This window comes from Pseudophryne corroboree, chromosome 2 (genome assembly GCF_028390025.1).
Source record: "Pseudophryne corroboree isolate aPseCor3 chromosome 2, aPseCor3.hap2, whole genome shotgun sequence".
NCBI classification, from domain to species: Eukaryota; Metazoa; Chordata; class Amphibia; order Anura; family Myobatrachidae; genus Pseudophryne; species Pseudophryne corroboree.
Window position 1 is genome coordinate 967,561,804 of NC_086445.1, and position 22,142 is coordinate 967,583,945.

Sequence of the window (22,142 nt, forward strand, 5' to 3'; positions counted from 1 at the left end):
AATGAAAATGGGGGCATGATACACATATGGGGGGGGGGGGCAGATACACATATGACCCCAATAGTGCCAGATACACATTGCCCCAGAGTTCCAGATACACATTGCCCCAGAGTGCCAGATACACAAATGACCCCACAGTGCCAGATACACAAATGCCCCACAGCGCCAGATACACATTGCCCCACAGTGCCAGATAGATAATTGCCCCCACAGTGCTAGATACACATTGCCCCACAGTGCCAGATACACAAATGCCCCCACAGTGCCAGATATACATTGCCCACAGTGCCAGATACACAAATGCCCCAGTGCCAGATACACATTGCCCCAGAGTGCCAGATACACAAATGCCCCCAAAGTGCCAGATACACAAATGCCCCCAAAGTGCCAGATACACAAATGCCCCCACAGTGCCAGATATACATTGCCCCACAGTGCCAGATACACAAATGCCCCCACAGTGCCAGATACACAGATGCCCCCACAGTGCCAGATATACATTGCCCCACAGTGCCAGATACACAAATGCCCCCACAGTGCCAGATATACAAATGCCCCCACAGTGCCAGATATACAGAAATGCCCCCCCCCCCCCCCCCGCGCTCACCGTTGCCTCTTGTTTCTGCTGTGTGAGGGGAGGAGTGCTCAGCGCCTCTCCTGCCCCTCAATGCTCGTGAAATCTGGTCTCTGCAGCTCCGGCGGAAGGTATCTCAAATGAGGCGCTGGTTCATTAGCCAATCAGAGCTTGCAGACCGGCAGCCAATCAGGAGCTGCTGCTGTCGGTCCGCGAGCTCTGATTGGCTAGCAAACCGGTGCTTTATGAGATTTGCCCCTGCCGCTGCAGCCGCCGGAGACCGGACAATCCATCCCAGAGAATTGAGGGGCAGGAGAGGCGCTGCACTCTCCTTCCCTCACATAGCAGCCAGTGGGAGGCAGGTATGGTGGACAGCGTACATGCTTGCCGCACTGGCGCAAGTACAGAACGGGTCCTGCACATGCACAAATGGTACTTTGCAATGATGGGCGGGGCGGAAGGAGGGAGCCAGGAGCAGAGACACTAGCAGCGGGTAACAGGGACTCCCGACCTGCTGCCCACCGCCAACCAGGACCCCAGTGCTGCTGGACCCGGTAAGTGACAGCTGGTATCCTGGCTTGCTGTGACAGATTCCTGTTTCTGATGCATCTTTTTCACTCAGTGCTGATAATGATGGCTGCAGCTGGGAATGGAAAAGCAGTGCTCATGATGAACATCTGTAGGAATAGATAATCGGCAGAGACAGACAGACTCTATTAGCATAATGTAGCAAGCAGGCTAAAAGTCAGATGGGTCAGAATAAAGCCCAAAAATACCAAAGTACATGGACAATTTCATAGTTCTGTGGGGCGTGAATTTAATTATGCTCTGTGCACAAAAACAGCAGATCCCTTAATGACTGTACTGTAATCTAGAGCCAGAAAACATGGAGGTTTTCCTAAATAAATGGCACTTTACATTGGTATCACGTAGGAATTTCTGCAGTGTGCTGTGCCATCTCTATCCACAAGATGGCATCTTTGTTCAGGTAGAGATTTGTTGCAGTCTCTTTCTGCGACACAAAAAATACACCTCCACATTAGCTGAAATCTGAATTTATGATAAAACCAGAGCAGTTTACTGGAAATTCAGCATAAAATGGTGTAGATTTAAGTGTATAATGTGCAAAGATCTGAATCTTTCACCTTTGCAAGCAACAAAAGTAATAAGTAGCTGTATTAAACAAAAATATGGTGACAACCTTGTCCACCCCAAAAACCTGAATTTAGCAAATGTATTCTCTGCAGAAGACAGAGTGCAGTGTCTGTACAATGAATGCTCGCTGCGAACCATTGTTCATTAATAATGATAGTTATCCTGTGTGGGTGTGAGGGCAGCGGTGATTCATCTGGAGAAGATTTGCATACAGGAGAGAGTTCGACTCTACATGACAAAATAAAGATGCATAGCAGGATCAATAGAGGATAGGAGAGATATGATGAATCAAACTGCAAGGTTGGATATTAATGCTAATTTGTGCGTCATTAATTATTATAACAAACAATTAGAAGAGCATGAGAAATTAATTTCAACTAGCTCCATATATCGAATAAAGACACATTGGTGGTCATTCTGAGTTGATCGCTCGCTAGCAGTTTTTAGCAGCCGTGTAAACGCTATGCCGCCGCCCACTGGGAGTGTATTTTAGCTTAGCAGACGTGCGAACGATTGTAACGCAGAGCGGCTACAAAATAATTTTGTGCAGTTTCAGAGTAGCTCAAAAACTACTCAGCGCTAGCAATCACTCAGACTGTTCAGTTCCTGTTTTGACGTCACAAACACACCCTGCGTTCGCCCAGCCATGCCTGTGTTTTTCCTGGCACACCTTCGTTTTTTTTTCGAACACTCCCTGAAAACGGCCAGTTGCCACCCAGAAACGCCCACTTCATGTCAATCACTCTGCGGCAGCCAGTGCGACTGAAAAGCATCGCTAGACCCTGTGTGAAACTACATAGTCCGTTGTAATAGTACGTCGCGCGTGCGCATTGTGCCGCGTACGCATGCGCAGAAGTGATGTTTTTTTAGCCTCATCGCTGCACAGCGAACGCATGCAGCTAGCGATCAACTCGGAATGACCACCATTATGTGACCCAGGGAATAGCCTATCATCTTTAACTTTTCTAGACTGAGGGGTTTATTTACTAATGGGCTCATTTATCAATGAGTGATAAATTTCACTGTGAGTGATAAATTGCACCAGCCAATCAGCTCCCAACCTCCATGTTACAGACTGTGTTTGCAAAATGACAGTTAGGAGCTGATTGGCTGGTACAATTTATCACTCACAGTGAAATGTATGACTCATTGATAAATGAGCCCATAAGCGTCTAATTCATACATGCCTACTCTCCCGGTTTATGGGGGAGACACACGATTTTTTGGGGGCAGTCACCTACACCCCCAGAAGAGAGGGCACTCCACCCGCATTCTGCCCACTACATGTAGAAATGCGCAGATGCAGAGATTAGGGTATCCGGTCTCTAGGTCAACCACACTTAGGTTGGCAGTCATTACGTCGACCACTATTGGTCGACATGCCTTAGGTCGACATGGTTTCTAGGTCGCCATTGTCACTAGGTCGACATGTACTAGGTCGACATGACAAAAGGTCAACATGCGTTTTTCATTTTTTTTTTCATTCTTTTTTTACTTTATCATACTTTACGATCCACGTGGACTACGATTGGGAATGGTAACCTGTGCCGAGCACAGCGGTAGTGGAGCAAGGCACCTTGCCCGAAGCATGGCGAGCGAACACGGTGCACTAATTGGGGTTCCCGGTCACTCTACGAAGAAAACGACACCAATTGTTTAAAAAAAAAAAAAACATGTCGACCTTGCTCATGTTGATCTAATGCTTGTGTCGACCTATTTTAGGTGTCGACTTAGTCACTGTCGACAAATAGTGGTCAACCTAGACACTGTCGACCTAAGTGTGGTCAACCCTATGAACCACACCCGGTGATTAGTACAGTAGTCCGAAAAGAGGGTGAGGCCTAATGGGTCATTTCTAAGGCAGTCGGGTCATTTGTGCCAATAGTGACAATTTCTTCACACTGGTTGTGGGGTGTCTGTGTGGGGGGCTATTGACGCGATTAGCATAACCCCCCGGAGAGGAGATTTCTAAATGTTGGTAAGTATGATCTAGTTCTAAAACCCAGTGTGATTTGCTGGTAAAATCATTGCCCTTTTAATTTTCGGGAATAAACACAATTGTAAGTGCCGGGTTTTAGAACCTGACGCTTAGTAAATAAAACACCTGAAGCTCTTTTCTACAGTTTATTTCTTCTTTTGTAAGCCTGATATTTATGTATGTGGTATTTTTTGTGTGAAGAGGGGAGAGGATGGGGCGGTTGTACCCAGGGCAGTAGAGAGCCGGGCTGGGCCCTGGTACTTTTCATGGGGCGTGGCCTAATCACAGGACGCATGGTCATGCACCCTTAGGAAAAAAAAGACAAAAAAAAAGGTATTCTAAGTGCCTCCATGGTCACACTGCAACCCAGCAAACAGCAGCGTGTGCTGGGCTGAGAAGAGCTGCTGCTGCTGCCAGGTAAGGGCCCCTCTATCAGACCTTGGCCCGGGTAATTTGTACCCCCCCCCCTCTCTCGGCACCACTGGTTGTACCCAGGTAAGGGCCCCTCTATCAGACCTTGGCCCGGGTAATTTGTACCTCCCCCCCCTCTCTCGACACCACTGGTTGGACCCAGTGGTGCAGAGAGAGGTGGGAGAGGGTACAAAATACCCAGGCCCAGGTCTGATGGAGGGGCCCAGTGAGAGTCCAGTAGGTGCCCAGGCCCCCTCCCCCTTACCTGGCAACAGCAGCTGCAGCTCTTCTTCTCAGCCCAGCACACGCTGCTGTGTACTGGGCTACAGTGTGGCCATAGAGGTGCTTAAAATATTACTTTTTTCAGTATTTTTTTTATAAGGGTACATGACCACGCCTCCTGTGATTAGGCCACACCCCTTGAAAAGAACCTGGGCCCAGCCCGGCTCATGATAGCCCTGGTTGTGCCTATGGAGCTTTACATCATACATACAAAGGTAAATAAGTTCAGGCGAGGGCTTATATGGCCCGATTCAGACCTGATCGCTGTTGTGCGAAATCCCAGAGCGGACAATTATCAAATGACTGTGTGTGCACTGCAATGTGCAGGCACAAGCCCACACAGCAACAGAATGGTGCGAAATTTTTTATCGCACGGCGTATGCAAGGTGACTGACAGGAAGAGGACATTGGGGGTGGTAACTGCTCATTTTCCGTGAGTGCCAGGAAAAACGCGGGCGTTCCCAAGCGTTTTCAGGGAGGGTGTGTGACGTCAGCTCCGGCCCCGATCAACCTGTTTCTATTGCACTGTAGGAGTAAGTCCTGGGCTGCGCACAGACTGCACACACTGGAAAAATCATTGAATGGTGAGTGAGTTGTGAACAGATTTGCAGGTGTCCGCTGCCTGTTGAAGTTTTTGCATGGCGTATACATGCGTTCGTACCCTTGCACGGGGCGGGTGTTCACTCTCCCTGGGCGGCGGCTACCTGATCGCAGCCCTTTGCAAATTTGAAGCACAGCGATCAGGTCTGAATTAGACCCATAGTGAGGTGAGTTTCTTCCATTTGTTCTTGTGTAGACAATTATCCAGAGAAGCTCCTTTTCTGTCACAACAGAAGTATATTTGCTGAAGGTCAATATATATCGATTTTAAATCAGTCTAAATCAACGCTATGTTTCAGGGGCTAAAACACATTTACTAATATTTAAAACTCAATATAAAAAATTGTCTTGAAGTGAGGTAATAGTACAATTCCTGTGCACACAACAGGAAGTTAGGTAATTGTACACTTCTTGTTCACACAACAGGAAGTGAAGTAATAGTACACTTCCTGTTCCCTTTGCTATATAAATCAGATCTTCTTGATGAAGTCCACAAGTTAGGACGAAACGCATTGGGACTTATGTCTTCTGGACCCCTTTTGATGGACAGATAAGCCCTCTTTTAACTTATTTCTTGTATGTTTTCTACCTATTGGTTACCGTTTGGAATATCTGTGATTAAGGAACCGGTTGTCTCTGGACCCAGTGTTTGGGCAGAATACCTTCTGGTTGCACTTGGAATATTATGTTGATTTAAATTATTGTTTTTATATATAAAAAACATTCTACACTTTGTTTTTGAAACTTACAACAGTTTCTAAATACAGTTCCTTTATATGAGAAAAATGTATATGTGCACAACCATTCCTTGCATCATAACAGATTGCACTATGGCCCTCATTCCGAGTCGTTCGCTCGGTAATTTTCATCGCATCGCAGTGAAATTCCGCTTAGTACGCATGCGCAATAATCCTATGGCCCTCATTCCGAGTTGATCGCTCGCAAGGCGAATTTAGCAGAGTTGCTCAGGCTAAGCCTACGCCTACTGGGAGTGTATCTTAGTTTCTTAAAATTGCGACCGATGTATTCGCAATATTGCGATTACAAACTACTTAGCAGTTTCAGAGTAGCTTCAGACTTACTCGGCATCTGCGATCAGTTCAGTGCTTGTCGTTCCTGGTTTGACGTCACAAACACACCCAGCGTTCGCCCAGACACTCCCCCGTTTCTCCGGCCACTCCTGCGTTTTTTCCGGAAACGGTAGCGTTTTTATCCACACGCCCCGAAAACGCCGTGTTTCCGCCCAGTAACACCCATTTCCTGTCAATCACACTACGATCGCCGGAGCGAAGAAAAAGCCGTGAGTAAAAATACTATCTTCATTGTAAAATTACTTGGCGCAGTCGCAGTGCGATTATTGCGCATGCGTACTAAGCGGAATTTCACTGCGATGCGATGAAAATTACCGAGCGAACGACTCGGAATGAGGGCCTATGTTTTTATTATTCTTTGTTTTGCATATAACTTGAATTCCACCATGATCATTTGACTGAAGACTTTAATATAAAGGAAGCTAAGTGTATCTTTGTATCCCAATTTTTTATTATTTTTTCCGCACCATTAGGGGCTATATTCACTCCAACGTACTATGGGCCTAATTCAGAGTTGATCGCAGCAGCAAATTTGTTAGCAAATGGGTAAAACCATGGGGGTCATTCCGAGTTGATTGCTCGCTAGCAAATTTTTACAGCGTTGCGATCAGGTTAAAACTAGAGATGAGCGCCTGAAATTTTTCGGGTTTTGTGTTTTGGTTTTGGGTTCGGTTCCGCGGCCGTGTTTTGGGTTCGAACGCGTTTTGGCAAAACCTCACCGAATTATTTTTGTCGGATTCAGGTGTGTTTTGGATTCGGGTGTTTTTTTCCAAAAACACTAAAAAACAGCTTAAATCATAGAATTTGGGGGTCATTTTGATCCCAAAGTATTATTAACCTCAAAAACCATAATTTACACTCATTTTCAGTCTATTCTGAATACCTCACACCTCACAATATTATTTTTAGTCCTAAAATTTGCACCGAGGTCGCTGTGTGAGTAAGATAAGCGACCCTAGTGGCCGACACAAACACCGGGCCCATCTAGGAGTGGCACTGCAGTGTCACGCAGGATGTCCCTTCCAAAAAACCCTCCCCAAACAGCACATGACGCAAAGAAAAAAAGAGGCGCAATGAGGTAGCTGTGTGAGTAAGATTAGCGACCCTAGTGGCCGACACAAACACCGGGCCCATCTAGGAGTGGCACTGCAGTGTCACGCAGGATGGCCCTTCCAAAAAACCCTCCCCAAACAGCACATGACGCAAAGAAAAAAAGAGGCGCAATGAGGTAGCTGACTGTGTGAGTAAGATTAGCGACCCTAGTGGCCGACACAAACACCGGGCCCATCTAGGAGTGGCACTGCAGTGTCACGCAGGATGGCCCTTCCAAAAAACCCTCCCCAAACAGCACATGACGCAAAGAAAAAAAGAGGCGCAATGAGGTAGCTGACTGTGTGAGTAAGATTAGCGACCCTAGTGGCCGACACAAACACCGGGCCCATCTAGGAGTGGCACTGCAGTGTCACGCAGGATGTCCCTTCCAAAAAACCCTCCCCAAACAGCACATGACGCAAAGAAAAAAAGAGGCGCAATGAGGTAGCTGTGTGAGTAAGATTAGCGACCCTAGTGGCCGACACAAACACCGGGCCCATCTAGGAGTGGCACTGCAGTGTCACGCAGGATGTCCCTTCCAAAAAACCCTCCCCAAACAGCACATGACGCAAAGAAAAAAAGAGGCGCAATGAGGTAGCTGACTGTGTGAGTAAGATTAGCGACCCTAGTGGCCGACACAAACACCGGGCCCATTTAGGAGTGGCACTGCAGTGTCACGCAGGATGTCCCTTCCAAAAAACCCTCCCCAATCAGCACATGATGCAAAGAAAAAGAAAAGAAAAAAGAGGTGCAAGATGGAATTATCCTTGGGCCCTCCCACCCACCCTTATGTTGTATAAACAAAACAGGACATGCACACTTTAACCAACCCATCATTTCAGTGACAGGGTCTGCCACACGACTGTGACTGATATGACGGGTTGGTTTGGACCCCCCCCAAAAAAGAAGCAATTAATCTCTCCTTGCACAAACTGGCTCTACAGAGGCAAGATGTCCACCTCATCTTCACCCTCCGATATATCACCGTGTACATCCCCCTCCTCACAGATTATCAATTCGTCCCCACTGGAATCCACCATCTCAGCTCCCTGTGTACTTTGTGGAGGCAATTGCTGCTGGTCAATGTCTCCGCGGAGGAATTGATTATAATTCATTTTAATGAACATCATCTTCTCCACATTTTCTGGATGTAACCTCGTACGCCGATTGCTGACAAGGTGAGCGGCGGCACTAAACACTCTTTCGGAGTACACACTTGTGGGAGGGCAACTTAGGTAGAATAAAGCCAGTTTGTGCAAGGGCCTCCAAATTGCCTCTTTTTCCTGCCAGTATAAGTACGGACTGTGTGACGTGCCTACTTGGATGCGGTCACTCATATAATCCTCCACCATTCTATCAATGTTGAGAGAATCATATGCAGTGACAGTAGACGACATGTCCGTAATCGTTGTCAGGTCCTTCAGTCCGGACCAGATGTCAGCATCAGCAGTCGCTCCAGACTGCCCTGCATCACCGCCAGCGGGTGGGCTCGGAATTCTGAGCCTTTTCCTCGCACCCCCAGTTGCGGGAGAATGTGAAGGAGGAGATGTTGACAGGTCGCGTTCCGCTTGACTTGACAATTTTGTCACCAGCAGGTCTTTCAACCCCAGCAGACCTGTGTCTGCCGGAAAGAGAGATCCAAGGTAGGCTTTAAATCTAGGATCGAGCACGGTGGCCAAAATGTAGTGCTCTGATTTCAACAGATTGACCACCCGTGAATCCTTGTTAAGCGAATTAAGGGCTGCATCCACAAGTCCCACATGCCTAGCGGAATCGCTCCCTTTTAGCTCCTTCTTCAATGCCTCCAGCTTCTTCTGCAAAAGCCTGATGAGGGGAATGACCTGACTCAGGCTGGCAGTGTCTGAACTGACTTCACGTGTGGCAAGTTCAAAGGGCATCAGAACCTTGCACAACGTTGAAATCATTCTCCACTGCACTTGAGACAGGTGCATTCCATCTCCTATATCGTGCTCAATTGTATAGACTTGAATGGCCTTTTGCTGCTCCTCCAACCTCTGAAGCATATAGAGGGTTGAATTCCACCTCGTTACCACTTCTTGCTTCAGATGATGGCAGGGCAGGTTCAGTAGTTTTTGGTGGTGCTCCAGTCTTCTGTACGTGGTGCCTGTACGCCGAAAGTGTCCCGCAATTTTTCTGGCCACCGACAGCATCTCTTGCACGCCCCTGTCGTTTTTTAAAAAATTCTGCACCACCAAATTCAAGGTATGTGCAAAACATGGGACGTGCTGGAATTTGCCCATATTTAATGCACACACAATATTGCTGGCGTTGTCCGATGCCACAAATCCACAGGAGAGTCCAATTGGGGTAAGCCATTCCGCGATGATCTTCCTCAGTTGCCGTAAGAGGTTTTCAGCTGTGTGCGTATTCTGGAAAGCGGTGATACAAAGCGTAGCCTGCCTAGGAAAGAGTTGGCGTTTGCGAGATGCTGCTACTGGTGCCGCCGCTGCTGTTCTTGCGGCGGGAGTCCATACATCTACCCAGTGGGCTGTCACAGTCATATAGTCCTGACCCTGCCCTGCTCCACTTGTCCACATGTCCGTGGTTAAGTGGACATTGGGTACAACTGCATTTTTTAGGAGACTGGTGAGTCTTTTTCTGACGTCCGTGTACATTCTCGGTATCGCCTGCCTAGAGAAGTGGAACCTAGATGGTATTTGGTAACGGGGGCACACTGCCTCAATAAATTGTCTAGTTCCCTGTGAACTAACGGCGGATACCGGACGCACGTCTAACACCAACATAGTTGTCAAGGACTCAGTTATCCGCTTTGCAGTAGGATGACTGCTGTGATATTTCATCTTCCTCGCAAAGGACTGTTGAACAGTCAATTGCTTACTGGAAGTAGTACAAGTGGGCTTACGACTTCCCCTCTGGGATGACCATCGACTCCCAGCGGCAACAACAGCAGCGCCAGCAGCAGTAGGCGTTACACGCAAGGATGCATCGGAGGAATCCCAGGCAGGAGAGGACTCGTCAGACTTGCCAGTGACATGGCCTGCAGGACTATTGGCATTCCTGGGGAAGGAGGAAATTGACACTGAGGGAGTTGGTGGGGTGGTTTGCGTGAGCTTGGTTACAAGAGGAAGGGATTTACTGGTCAGTGGACTGCTTCCGCTGTCACCCAAAGTTTTTGAACTTGTCACTGACTTATTATGAATGCGCTGCAGGTGACGTATAAGGGAGGATGTTCCGAGGTGGTTAACGTCCTTACCCCTACTTATTACAGCTTGACAAAGGGAACACACGGCTTGACACCTGTTGTCCGCATTTCTGGTGAAATACCTCCACACCGAAGAGCTGATTTTTTTGGTATTTTCACCTGGCATGTCAACGGCCATATTCCTCCCACGGACAACAGGTGTCTCCCCGGGTGCCTGACTTAAACAAACCACCTCACCATCAGAATCCTCCTGGTCAATTTCCTCCCCAGCGCCAGCAACACCCATATCCTCCTCATCCTGGTGTACTTCAACACTGACATCTTCAATCTGACTATCAGGAACTGGACTGCGGGTGCTCCTTCCAGCACTTGCAGGGGGCGTGCAAATGGTGGAAGGCGCATGCTCTTCACGTCCAGTGTTGGGAAGGTCAGGCATCGCAACCGACACAATTGGACTCTCCTTGTGGATTTGGGATTTCAAAGAACGCACAGTTCTTTGCGGTGCTTTTGCCAGCTTGAGTCTTTTCAGTTTTCTAGCGAGAGGCTGAGTGCTTCCATCCTCATGTGAAGCTGAACCACTAGCCATGAACATAGGCCAGGGCCTCAGCCGTTCCTTGCCACTCCGTGTGGTAAATGGCATATTGGCAAGTTTACGCTTCTCCTCCGACAATTTTATTTTAGGTTTTGGAGTCCTTTTTTTACTGATATTTGGTGTTTTGGTTTTGACATGCTCTGTACTATGCCATTGGGCATCGGCCTTGGCAGACGACGTTGCTGGCATTTCATCGTCTCGGCCATGACTAGTGGCAGCAGCTTCAGCACGAGGTGGAAGTGGATCTTGATCTTTCCCTAATTTTGGAACCTCAACATTTTTGTTCTCCATATTTTAATAGGCACAACTAAAAGGCACCTCAGGTAAACAATGCAGATGGATGGATTGGATACTAGTATACAATTATGGACGGGCTGCCGAGTGCCGACACAGAGGTAGCCACAGCCGTGAACTACCGCACTGTACTGTGTCTGCTGCTAATATATAGACTGGTTGATAAAGAGATAGTATACTCGTAACTAGTATGTATGTATAAAGAAAGAAAAAAAAACCACGGTTAGGTCACTGGTATATACAATTATGGACGGGCTGCCGAGTGCCGACACAGAGGTAGCCACAGCCGTGAACTACCGCACTGTACTGTGTCTGCTGCTAATATATAGACTGGTTGATAAAGAGATAGTATACTCGTAACTAGTATGTATGTATAAAGAAAGAAAAAAAAACCACGGTTAGGTCACTGGTATATACAATTATGGACGGGCTGCCGAGTGCCGACACAGAGGTAGCCACAGCCGTGAACTACCGCACTGTACTGTGTCTGCTGCTAATATATAGACTGGTTGATAAAGAGATAGTATACTCGTAACTAGTATGTATGTATAAAGAAAGAAAAAAAAACCACGGTTAGGTCACTGGTATATACAATTATGGACGGGCTGCGGAGTGCCGACACAGAGGTAGCCACAGCCGTGAACTACCGCACTGTACTGTGTCTGCTGCTAATATATAGACTGGTTGATAAAGAGATAGTATACTCGTAACTAGTATGTATGTATAAAGAAAGAAAAAAAAACCACGGTTAGGTGGTATATACAATTATGGACGGGCTGCCGAGTGCCGACACAGAGGTAGCCACAGCCGTGAACTACCGCACTGTACTGTGTCTGCTGCTAATATATAGACTGGTTGATAAAGAGATAGTATACTCGTAACTAGTATGTATGTATAAAGAAAGAAAAAAAAACCACGGTTAGGTCACTGGTATATACAATTATGGACGGGCTGCCGAGTGCCGACACAGAGGTAGCCACAGCCGTGAACTACCGCACTGTACACCGGTTGATAAAGAGATAGTAGTATACTCGTAACAACTAGTATGACGACGGTATAAAGAATGAAAAAAAAACCACGGTTAGGTGGTATATAATACAATTATGGTTGGACGGACTGCCTGCCGAGTGCCGACACAGAGGTAGCCACAGCCGTGAACTACCGCACTGTACACTGGTTGATAAAGAGATAGTAGTATACTCGTAACAACTAGTATGACGACGGTATAAAGAATGAAAAAAAAACCACGGTTAGGTGGTATATAATACAATTATGGTTGGACGGACTGCCTGCCGAGTGCCGACACGGAGGTAGCCACAGCCGTGAACTACCGCACTGTACACTGGTTGATAAAGAGATAGTAGTATACTCGTAACAACTAGTATGACGACGGTATAAAGAACGAAAAAAAAACCACGGTTAGGTGGTATATATTATAATACAATTATGGATGGACGGACTGCCTGCCGAGTTCCGACACAGAGGTAGCCACAGCCGTGAACTACCGCACTGTACACTGGTTGATAAAGAGATAGTAGTATACTCGTAACAACTAGTATGACGACGGTATAAAGAACGAAAAAAAAAACACGGTTAGGTGGTATATATTATAATACAATTATGGATGGACGGACTGCCTGCCGAGTTCCGACACAGAGGTAGCCACAGCCGTGAACTACCGCACTGTACACTGGTTGATAAAGAGATAGTAGTATACTCGTAACAACTAGTATGACTATGACGACGGTATAAAGAAAGAAAAAAAAAACCACGGTTAGGTGGTATATAATACAATTATGGATGGACGGACTGCCTGCCGAGTGCCGACACAGAGGTAGCCACAGCCGTGAACTACCGCACTGTACTGTGTCTGCTGCTAATATAGACTGGTTGATAAAGAGATAGTATACAATACTACTAATATACTGGTGGTCAGGCACTGGTCACCACTAGTCACACTGGCAGTGGCACTCCTGCAGCAAAAGTGTGCACTGTTTAATTTTAATATAATATTATTTATCATGTACTCCTGGCTCCTGCTATAACAACCTGCAGTGCTCCCCAGTCTCCCCCACAATTATAAGCTTTATATACAATACATTGATGTGCAGCACACTGGGCTGAGCAGTGCACACAGACTGAGTCACTGTGTGACTGTGTATCGTTTTTTTCAGGCAGAGAACGGATATATTAAATAAAACAAACAACTGCACTGTCTCTGGTGGTCACTGGTCACTGTGGTCGTCAGTCACTAAACTCTGTCTGCACTCTGCACTCTCTTCTAATCTACAGTATCACAGCAATCTCTCTCTCTCTTCTAAATCTAATCTAATTGGAGAGGACGCCAGCCACGTCCTCTCCCTATCAATCTCAATGCACGTGTGAAAATGGCGGCGACGCGCGGCTCCTTATATAGAATCCGAGTCTCGCGAGAATCCGACAGCGTCATGATGACGTTCGGGCGCGCTCGGGTTAACCGAGCAAGGCGGGAAGATCCGAGTCGCTCGGACCCGTGAAAAAAAAAGTGAAGTTCGTGCGGGTTCGGATTCAAAGAAACCGAACCCGCTCATCTCTAGTTAAAACTCGGCAAAACTGTGCATGCATATGCACCGCAATGCGCAGGCGCGTTGTACGGGTACAAAGAGGATTGGTTGCTGGGCGATGGATTTAACAAAGAATCCATTCGCACAGTCGATCGCAAAGTAATTGACAGAAAGAGGACGTTTATAAGTTTCAACTGACCGTTTTCTGGGAGTGTTTGGGAAAACGCAGGCGTGTCCAAGCGTTTGCAGGGCGGGTGTCTGACGTAAATTCCGGGACCAAAAAGACTGAAGTGATCGCAGTGGCTGAGTAAGCCCAGAGCTACTCAGAAATTGCACAAACTGTTTTTGTACCGCTGGCTGCAAAGGCGTTCGCACACTTGCAAAGCGAAAATACACTTCCCCATAGGCGATGACTATCTGATCTCAGCGCTGCAAAAAGTTGCTAGCGATCGATCAACTCGGAATGACCCCCCATGTGCACTGCAGGGGGGGCAGATATAACATGTGCAGAGAGAGTTAGATTTGGGTGGGGTGTGTTCAAACTGATATCTAAATTGCAGTGTAAATGTCACGTCTGGCAGGGTTTGAGGATCCGGCAGCTGAGATTTGCCCGAGGAGGTAGCAGGCTGTGAATGAACCAGATGAGGGGGCTGGATATAGTTCCTTCACATGGGACACGGAGCAATGAAGAACGTAGGCGGGGTTTGAGAGTCAATGGAAAGTATTTATTATGTACAGGGCTGAGGTAGGGAACTGAGGCTGAAGCACAATGGTTAAAGACGTGGCTGGAGGTGAAGAACTGCGGACTGTGATTTGAAAGACGAGACTGTAGATGATGAACTGTGGAACTGTGGATGGTAGTTGAAAACGTGGCTGGAGACAAGGACTGTGGACTGTGGTTTGGAAAACGAGGCTTGAAGATAATAATCTGCAGGCTGTGGTCAGTGGTACAAAGGCGTGGCTGGTGAAGGAGATCTGTGGAGTGTGGCTTTGAAAGACGAGGCAGAAGACCCGGGGCCGACTGTGCCCAAAGAGTCTTACTGGACCGGGTTTTCCAGGAGCGCTTCCACAGGCAGTAGCAGGCAAGAAACGGCAGGGCTGCAGCAGCAACAGAGAACCGACCAAGCAGGATCAGGAGGAACCAAGATACAGCAGGAATCCTGGGAGCACAGGCTAAAGCACCTACAACAGGGTTGTAACTTGAAGCACTGGCATCCCTGTCCTAAACCAGCCCCCTTTTATAGGGAGAGCTTCCCCTGGATTGGCTGGAAGAAACAGGAAACAGGAACTATGCTTAAAACTTGGTCTCCAACATGGCGGCGCGCAGTAATGCAGACCTTTTTGCAAAGCCATATTGCTCACTGCCCCTTGTCTCCAAGCAACGGTTCAGCAAGAGTGACCCGCTGTAGCGGCGTCCCGCCGCCACGAGCGAACCCCCTCACCTCCGCTACTGCTGCCCACGGATCCGGTGCAGCAGCCCACCTCTGCCGCTGCCCGCACAACGCCAATGAAGCCAGCCCCGCGGCCCCAGCATACCGGTAAGACTCCGGACGCTGACAGTACCCCCCCTTTTGCGGGTGGACTCCGGACACCTATGTGGTTTAGTTGGAAACTTGGCATGAAATGTCCGAAGAAGTCTTGGAGCATGGACATCCTCTGCATCTACCCAAGATCTCTCCTCTGGCCCATACCCTTTCCAATCAACAAGGTACTGGATGCGACCATAACATCTGCGAGAATCGAGGATCTTGTGAATCTCAAATTCATCTCCATGTGCTGATTGGATCTTGGGTGATTTAGGCAGAGCGGCTCTGAACCGATTAAGTACCAGTGGTTTTAAGAGAGAAATATGAAATGCATTAGGAATTCTTAACTGCGGAGGTAATTTCACTTTATAAGCCACAGGATTCAACACTCTTTCGATTCGGTAAGGCCCAATAAATCTGGGAGCAAACTTTTTTGTAGGAACCTTTAATCTTAGGTTACGTGTGGAAACCCAAACCCGATCTCCTACCTTAAGGCTTGGTACAGCTTTTCGTTTCAGATCTGCATAGGTCTTATATCTCTTGGATGTCTTGAGCAAAGTCTTGTGAACTTGTTTCCAGGCTTCAGTAAATTGACGAAGTGTTGACTCTGCGGCCGGAACCTCGAGTGTAGGCAGAAGTTGGAAGTCAGGAACTCTTGGATGGTAACCATAATTAATGAAGAATGGAGAAGATTTTGTGGCAGAGTGATAAAGATTGTTATGGGCAAATTCTGCGAACGGGAGGAAGTCCAGCCAGTCGTCCTGTGAGGAGGACATGAATAAACGCAGAAAAGTCTCTAGATCCTGGTTCACTATATCTGTTTGACCATCCGTTTGAGGATGATATCCTGAGGAGAAGTTTAATTTCACGCCAAGAGCAGAACATAGGGATCTCCAAAACCTGGCCGCAAATTGAGGACCTCTATCAGACACGATCTCCTGGGGTAGACCATGGAGTTCAAAGATCTCTGCTATAAACAATTTTGCCAACTGGGATGCAGATGGAAGATTAGCCAGAGGAACAAAGTGTGCCATTTTAGAGAATCGGTCAACTATGACCCATACGGTGTTCCGCCCACCAGACATAGGTAAATCTGTAATAAAGTCCATAGAAATATGCGTCCATGGTCTTAGTGGTACCGGCAAAGGATGGAGTAACCCGGCTGGTGGACCTTTGGGACTTTTATGCTGGGCACATTTTGGACAGGCAGCTACGAATTCCTGAACGTCAGTCCTGAGATGAGGCCACCAGTAGGAGCGTTAAATGAATTTAAGTGTCTTATGACCGCCCGCATGGCCCATGAAGGAGGAGGAGTGAGCCCATGTAATAAGTTTTTTGCGAAGATTTGGTGCAACGAAGAGGAAGTGGAGAGGTATTAGTTGCAGAAAAAGAGGTGGATTCCAGGATAAATTGCTCTTTTGAACGGTCAGAGGGTTCTTCTGAACTTAGGGAGCGAGATAATGCATCTGCCTTTTTGTTGAGGGAACCTGGTCTGTAACTGAGTTTAAAATTAAAACGGGTAAAGAAGAGTGCCCATCTTGCTTGGCGTGGGTTCAGACATCGGGCTGACTGTAGATACAGGAGGTTCTTGTGATCCGTGGTCACCGAAATTGGATGCTGAGCTCCCTCCAACAAATACCTCCACTCCTCAAAGGCCAACTTAATTGCCAGTAATTCCTGTTCCCCAATAGCGTAATTCTGTTCAGCGGGGGAGAATCTTCGCGAGAAGAATGCACAAGGATGGACCTTCTTGTCCTCGAAAAGCTGGGATAATACTGCTCCTACTCCTACAGTAGAGGCATCAACCTCCACCAAGAACGGACGGCCGAGATCGGGTTGTCGAAGAACTGGAGCAGTCGTGAAGGCCTCCTTTAAAGATGAAAAAGCTTCCAAAGCCTCCGGAGACCACTTGGCAGGATCAGCTCCCTTCCTAGTTAATGCGGTTATAGGAGCTATGACAGAAGAATAATTTTGAATGAATCTTCGGTAGAAGTTAGCAAACCCCAGGAAACGTTGAATTCCTTTAAGGGTAGCTGGAAGTGCCCAATCCTGAATCGCCTGGACTTTAGCGGGGTCCATCTGTAACCTCTGCCCTGAAAGAATGTAACCGAGAAATGGAATCGTGGGTACTTCAAAGGTGCACTTCTCTAACTTACAGAATAACTGATTCCTTCGTAAACGAGTTAACACTTCTTTGACTTGTTCCCGGTGGGTCTTCAGATCCCTAGAAAAAATGAGGATGTCATCCAGATACACTACCAAGCAGTCATAGAGGAGATCTCTGAAGATTTCGTTAACGAACTCTTGAAAGACGTCTGGGGCGTTGCATAGGCCAAAAGGCATTACCAGGTATTCGTAATGGCCGTCGCGGGTATTAAATGCCGTCTTCCATTCGTCCCCTTGGCGAATACGTATAAGATTGTAGGCCCCCCGTAAGTCCAACTTAGTAAATACAGTAGCTCCTTTAACACGGTCGAACAGTTCTGGAATCAGAGGTAACGGATATCTGTTCTAAATTGTTATGTTATTGAGACCTCTATAGTCAATACAGGGCCGCAACCCCCCATCCTTCTTTTTGACGAAGAAAAACCCTGCTCCGGCCGGAGATGTAGAAGACCTGATGAACCCTTTCTCCAAGTTCTCCCGTATATACTCCGACATGGCCTGTGTATCGGGAAGTGAGAGAGGGTAAATTCGACCTCGGGGAGGAGTCTAATCGGGTACTAGCTCAATGGGACAATCCCAAGTACGATGCGGGGGCAAGGTGTCCGCCCCATGCTTACTGAAAACATCTTGAAAAGATTGGTACTCCACAGGAAGGCTGGAAGGGATGGAAGAAAGGAGAGGTCTAACTGAAGGTAAACAGTTCTGAAAGCAGTCTTGTCCCCAAGAGAGAACATCCATAGTTTGCCAATCTATGTGGGGATTGTGTCTGATTAACCATGGAAACCCTAGGATTAGTGCATGAGAGGCTTTAGGAATTACAAGGAAAGAGATTTTTTCTGAATGGAGAACTCCGACCTTCAGCTTGAGAGGAATAGTACGAAAGGATATAATACCCTCTGGGATATAACTTCCATCCACTGTGGTAACAGAAATGGTACGATCCAAAGGAACCATTTGTATTCCAGATCGTTTGACCAGAGCTGACGTAATGAAGCTTTCGGCGGCTCCGGAGTCGAGTAGTGCAGGGATGAGAAGAGAAGAAGAAGGGAGCTCCAATTGGGTTAACCGGACAGACTCTTTCTTTGTATGTAATTCTGAGAATTCTCCTAGCTTGACCTCTACAGCACAAACTAGGAGCGGGCGTTTCCCGGACGTAGACTGCAAGTTTTAACAAAGTGATCAGATGCACCACAATACAGGCAGAGGTTCCCTTGTCGCCGTCTCTGACGTTCTTCATTGGAGAGGTGGGAGCGATTAATCTGCATGGGTTCTTCCACAGTTGGTGATGATGGTGTTGGTGGAAGAACAACTCTAGACTTAGGGCGATCTGACCGCAACCTCTCCATACAGCGTTCTCTGTACCTCAGATCTAACTTATTGCATAAAGAAATTAGTTTATCCAACTTATCAGGTACATCCTGAGTTGCGAGGTCATCTTTGATCTTTTCGGAGAGACCGCTCCAGAAAGCTGCAATGAGAGCCTCCTCGTTCCAGTTCAATTCTGAGGAAAGGGTGCGAAACTGGATCACGTACTGACTGACCGTACGCGTGCCCTGACGCAGGCGCAGGATCTCCAATGAGGCGGCAGAAGTCCTGCCCGGTTCGTCGAAGATTCTACGAAAGGTGGCCATGAATTCTGGATAGTTAGATAAGATGGGATCCATCCTCTCCCACAAAGGTGAAGCCCATTCCAACACTTGACCGGTAAGTAAAGAAATTATATAGGCTACTTTGGTTCGTGCTGATGGGAAGTTGGCCGACTGTAGTTCGAACTGGATTTCGCACTGGTTAAGAAACCCGCGGCATTGTTTTGGATTCCCATCAAATTTACCGGGAGGTGGCAAATGCAAACGTGGAAGTGGTACTGGTACAGGAGGAAGTAGGACCGGAGGTGCCAATGTGGGAGCAGCTGTAGATACTTGAGGTGCCGTCATGGGAACACAGAGAGAATCGAGACGTTCGGACATACTCTGCATGAACTGCATGATTTGAGATTGTGTGGCCTCCTGCTTACTTAAGCGAGACCAGATATCTGCAGTTGAATCCCCTCCTGAGGCCTGATCACCCGTCGAATCCATTGGGCCAGTGCTTACTGTCACGTCTGACAGGGTTTGAGGATCCGGCAGCTGAGATTTGCCCGAGGAGGTAGCAGGCTGTGAATGAACCAGATGAGGGGGCTGGATATAGTTCCTTCGCATGGGACACGGAGCAATGAAGAACGTAGGCGGGGTTTGAGAGTCAATGGAAAGTATTTATTATGTACAGGACTGAGGTAGGGAACTGAGGCTGAAGCACAATGGTTAAAGACGTGGCTGGAGGTGAAGAACTGCGGACTGTGATTTGAAAGACGAGACTGTAGATGATGAACTGTGGAACTGTGGATGGTAGTTGAAAACGTGGCTGGAGACAAGGACTGTGGACTGTGGTTTGGAAAACGAGGCTTGAAGATAATAATCTGCAGGCTGTGGTCAGTGGTACAAAGGCGTGGCTGGTGAAGGAGATCTGTGGAGTGTGGCTTTGAAAGACGAGGCAGAAGACCCGGGGCCGACTGTGCCCAAAGAGTCTTACTGGACCGGGTTTTCCAGGAGCGCTTCCACAGGCAGTAGCAGGCAAGAAACGGCAGGGCTGCAGCAGCAACAGAGAACCGACCAAGCAGGATCAGGAGGAACCAAGATACAGCAGGAATCCTGGGAGCACAGGCTAAAGCACCTACAACAGGGTTGTAACTTGAAGCACTGGCATCCCTGTCCTAAACCAGCCCCCTTTTATAGGGAGAGCTTCCCCTGGATTGGCTGGAAGAAACAGGAAACAGGAACTATGCTTAAAACTTGGTCTCCAACATGGCGGCGCCCAGTAATGCAGACCTTTTTGCAAAGCCATATTGCTCACTGCCCCTTGTCTCCAAGCAACGGTTCAGCAAGAGCAACCCGCTGTAGCGGCATCCCGCCGCCACGAGCGGACCCCCTCACCTCCGCTACTGCTGCCCACGGATCCGGCGCAGCAGCCCACCTCCGCCGCTGCCCGCACAACGCCAAGGAAGCCAGCCCCGCGGCCCCAGCATACCGGTAAGACTCCGGACGCTGACAGTACCCCCCCTTTTGCGGGTGGACTCCGGACACATATGTGGTTTAGTTGGAAACTTGGCATGAAATGTCCGAAGAAGTCTTGGAGCATGGACATCCTCTGCATCTACCCAAGATCTCTCCTCTGGCCCATACCCTTTCCAATCAACAAGGTACTGGATGCGACCATATCGTCTGCGAGAATTGAGGATCTTGTGAATCTCAAATTCATCTCCATGTGCTGATTGGCTCTTGGGTGATTTAGGCAGAGCGGCTCTGAACCGATTAAGTACCAGTGGTTTTAAGAGAGAAATATGAAATGCATTAGAAATTCTTAACTGCGGAGGTAATTTCACTTTATAAGCCACAGGATTCAACACTCTTTCGATTTGGTAAGGCCCAATAAATCTGGGAGCAAACTCTTTTGTAGGAACCTTTAATCTTAGGTTACGTGTGGAAACCCAAACCCGATCTCCTACCTTAAGGCTTGGTACAGCTTTTCGTTTCAGATCTGCATAGGTCTTATATCTCTTGGATGTCTTGAGCAAAGTCTTGTGAACTTGTTTCCAGGCTTCAGTAAATTGACGAAGTGTTGACTCTGCGGCCGGAACCTCGAGTGTAGGCAGAAGTTGGAAGTCAGGAACTCTTGGATGGTAACCATAATTAATGAAGAATGGAGAAGATTTTGTGGCAGAGTGATAAAGATTGTTATGGGCAAATTCTGCGAACGGGAGGAAGTCCAGCCAGTCGTCCTGTGAGGAGGACATGAATAAACGCAGAAAAGTCTCTAGATCAGACACGATCTTCTGGGGTAGACCATGGAGTCGAAAGATCTCTGCTATAAACAATTTTGCCAACTGGGATGCAGATGGAAGATTAGCCAGAGGAACAAAGTGTGCCATTTTAGAGAATCGGTCAACTATGACCCATACGGTGTTCCGCCCACCAGACATAGGTAAATCTGTAATAAAGTCCATAGAAATATGCGTCCATGGTCTTAGTGGTACTGGCAAAGGATGGAGTAACCCGGCTGGTGGACCTTTGGGACTTTTATGCTGGGCACATTTTGGACAGGCAGCTACGAATTCCTGAACGTGAGTCCTGAGATGAGGCCACCAGTAGGAGCGTTGAATGAATTTAAGTGTCTTATGACCGCCCGCATGGCCCATGAAGGAGGAGGAGTGAGCCCATGTAAGAAGTTTTTTGCGAAGATTTGGTGCAACGAAGATCTTCCCTGGAGGAGGAAGTGGAGAGGTATTAGTTGCAGAAAAAGAGGTGGATTCCAGGATAAATTGCTCTTTTGAACGGTCAGAGGGTTCTTCTGAACTTAGGGAGCGAGATAATGCATCTGCCTTTTTGTTGAGGCAACCTGGTCTGTAACTGAGTTTAAAATTAAAACGGGTAAAGAAGAGTGCCCATCTTGCTTGGCGTGGGTTCAGACATCGGGCTGACTGTAGATACAGGAGGTTCTTGTGATCCGTGGTCACCGAAATTGGATGCTGAGCTCCCTCCAACAAATACCTCCACTCCTCAAAGGCCAACTTAATTGCCAGTAATTCCTGTTCCCCAATAGCGTAATTCTGTTCAGCGGG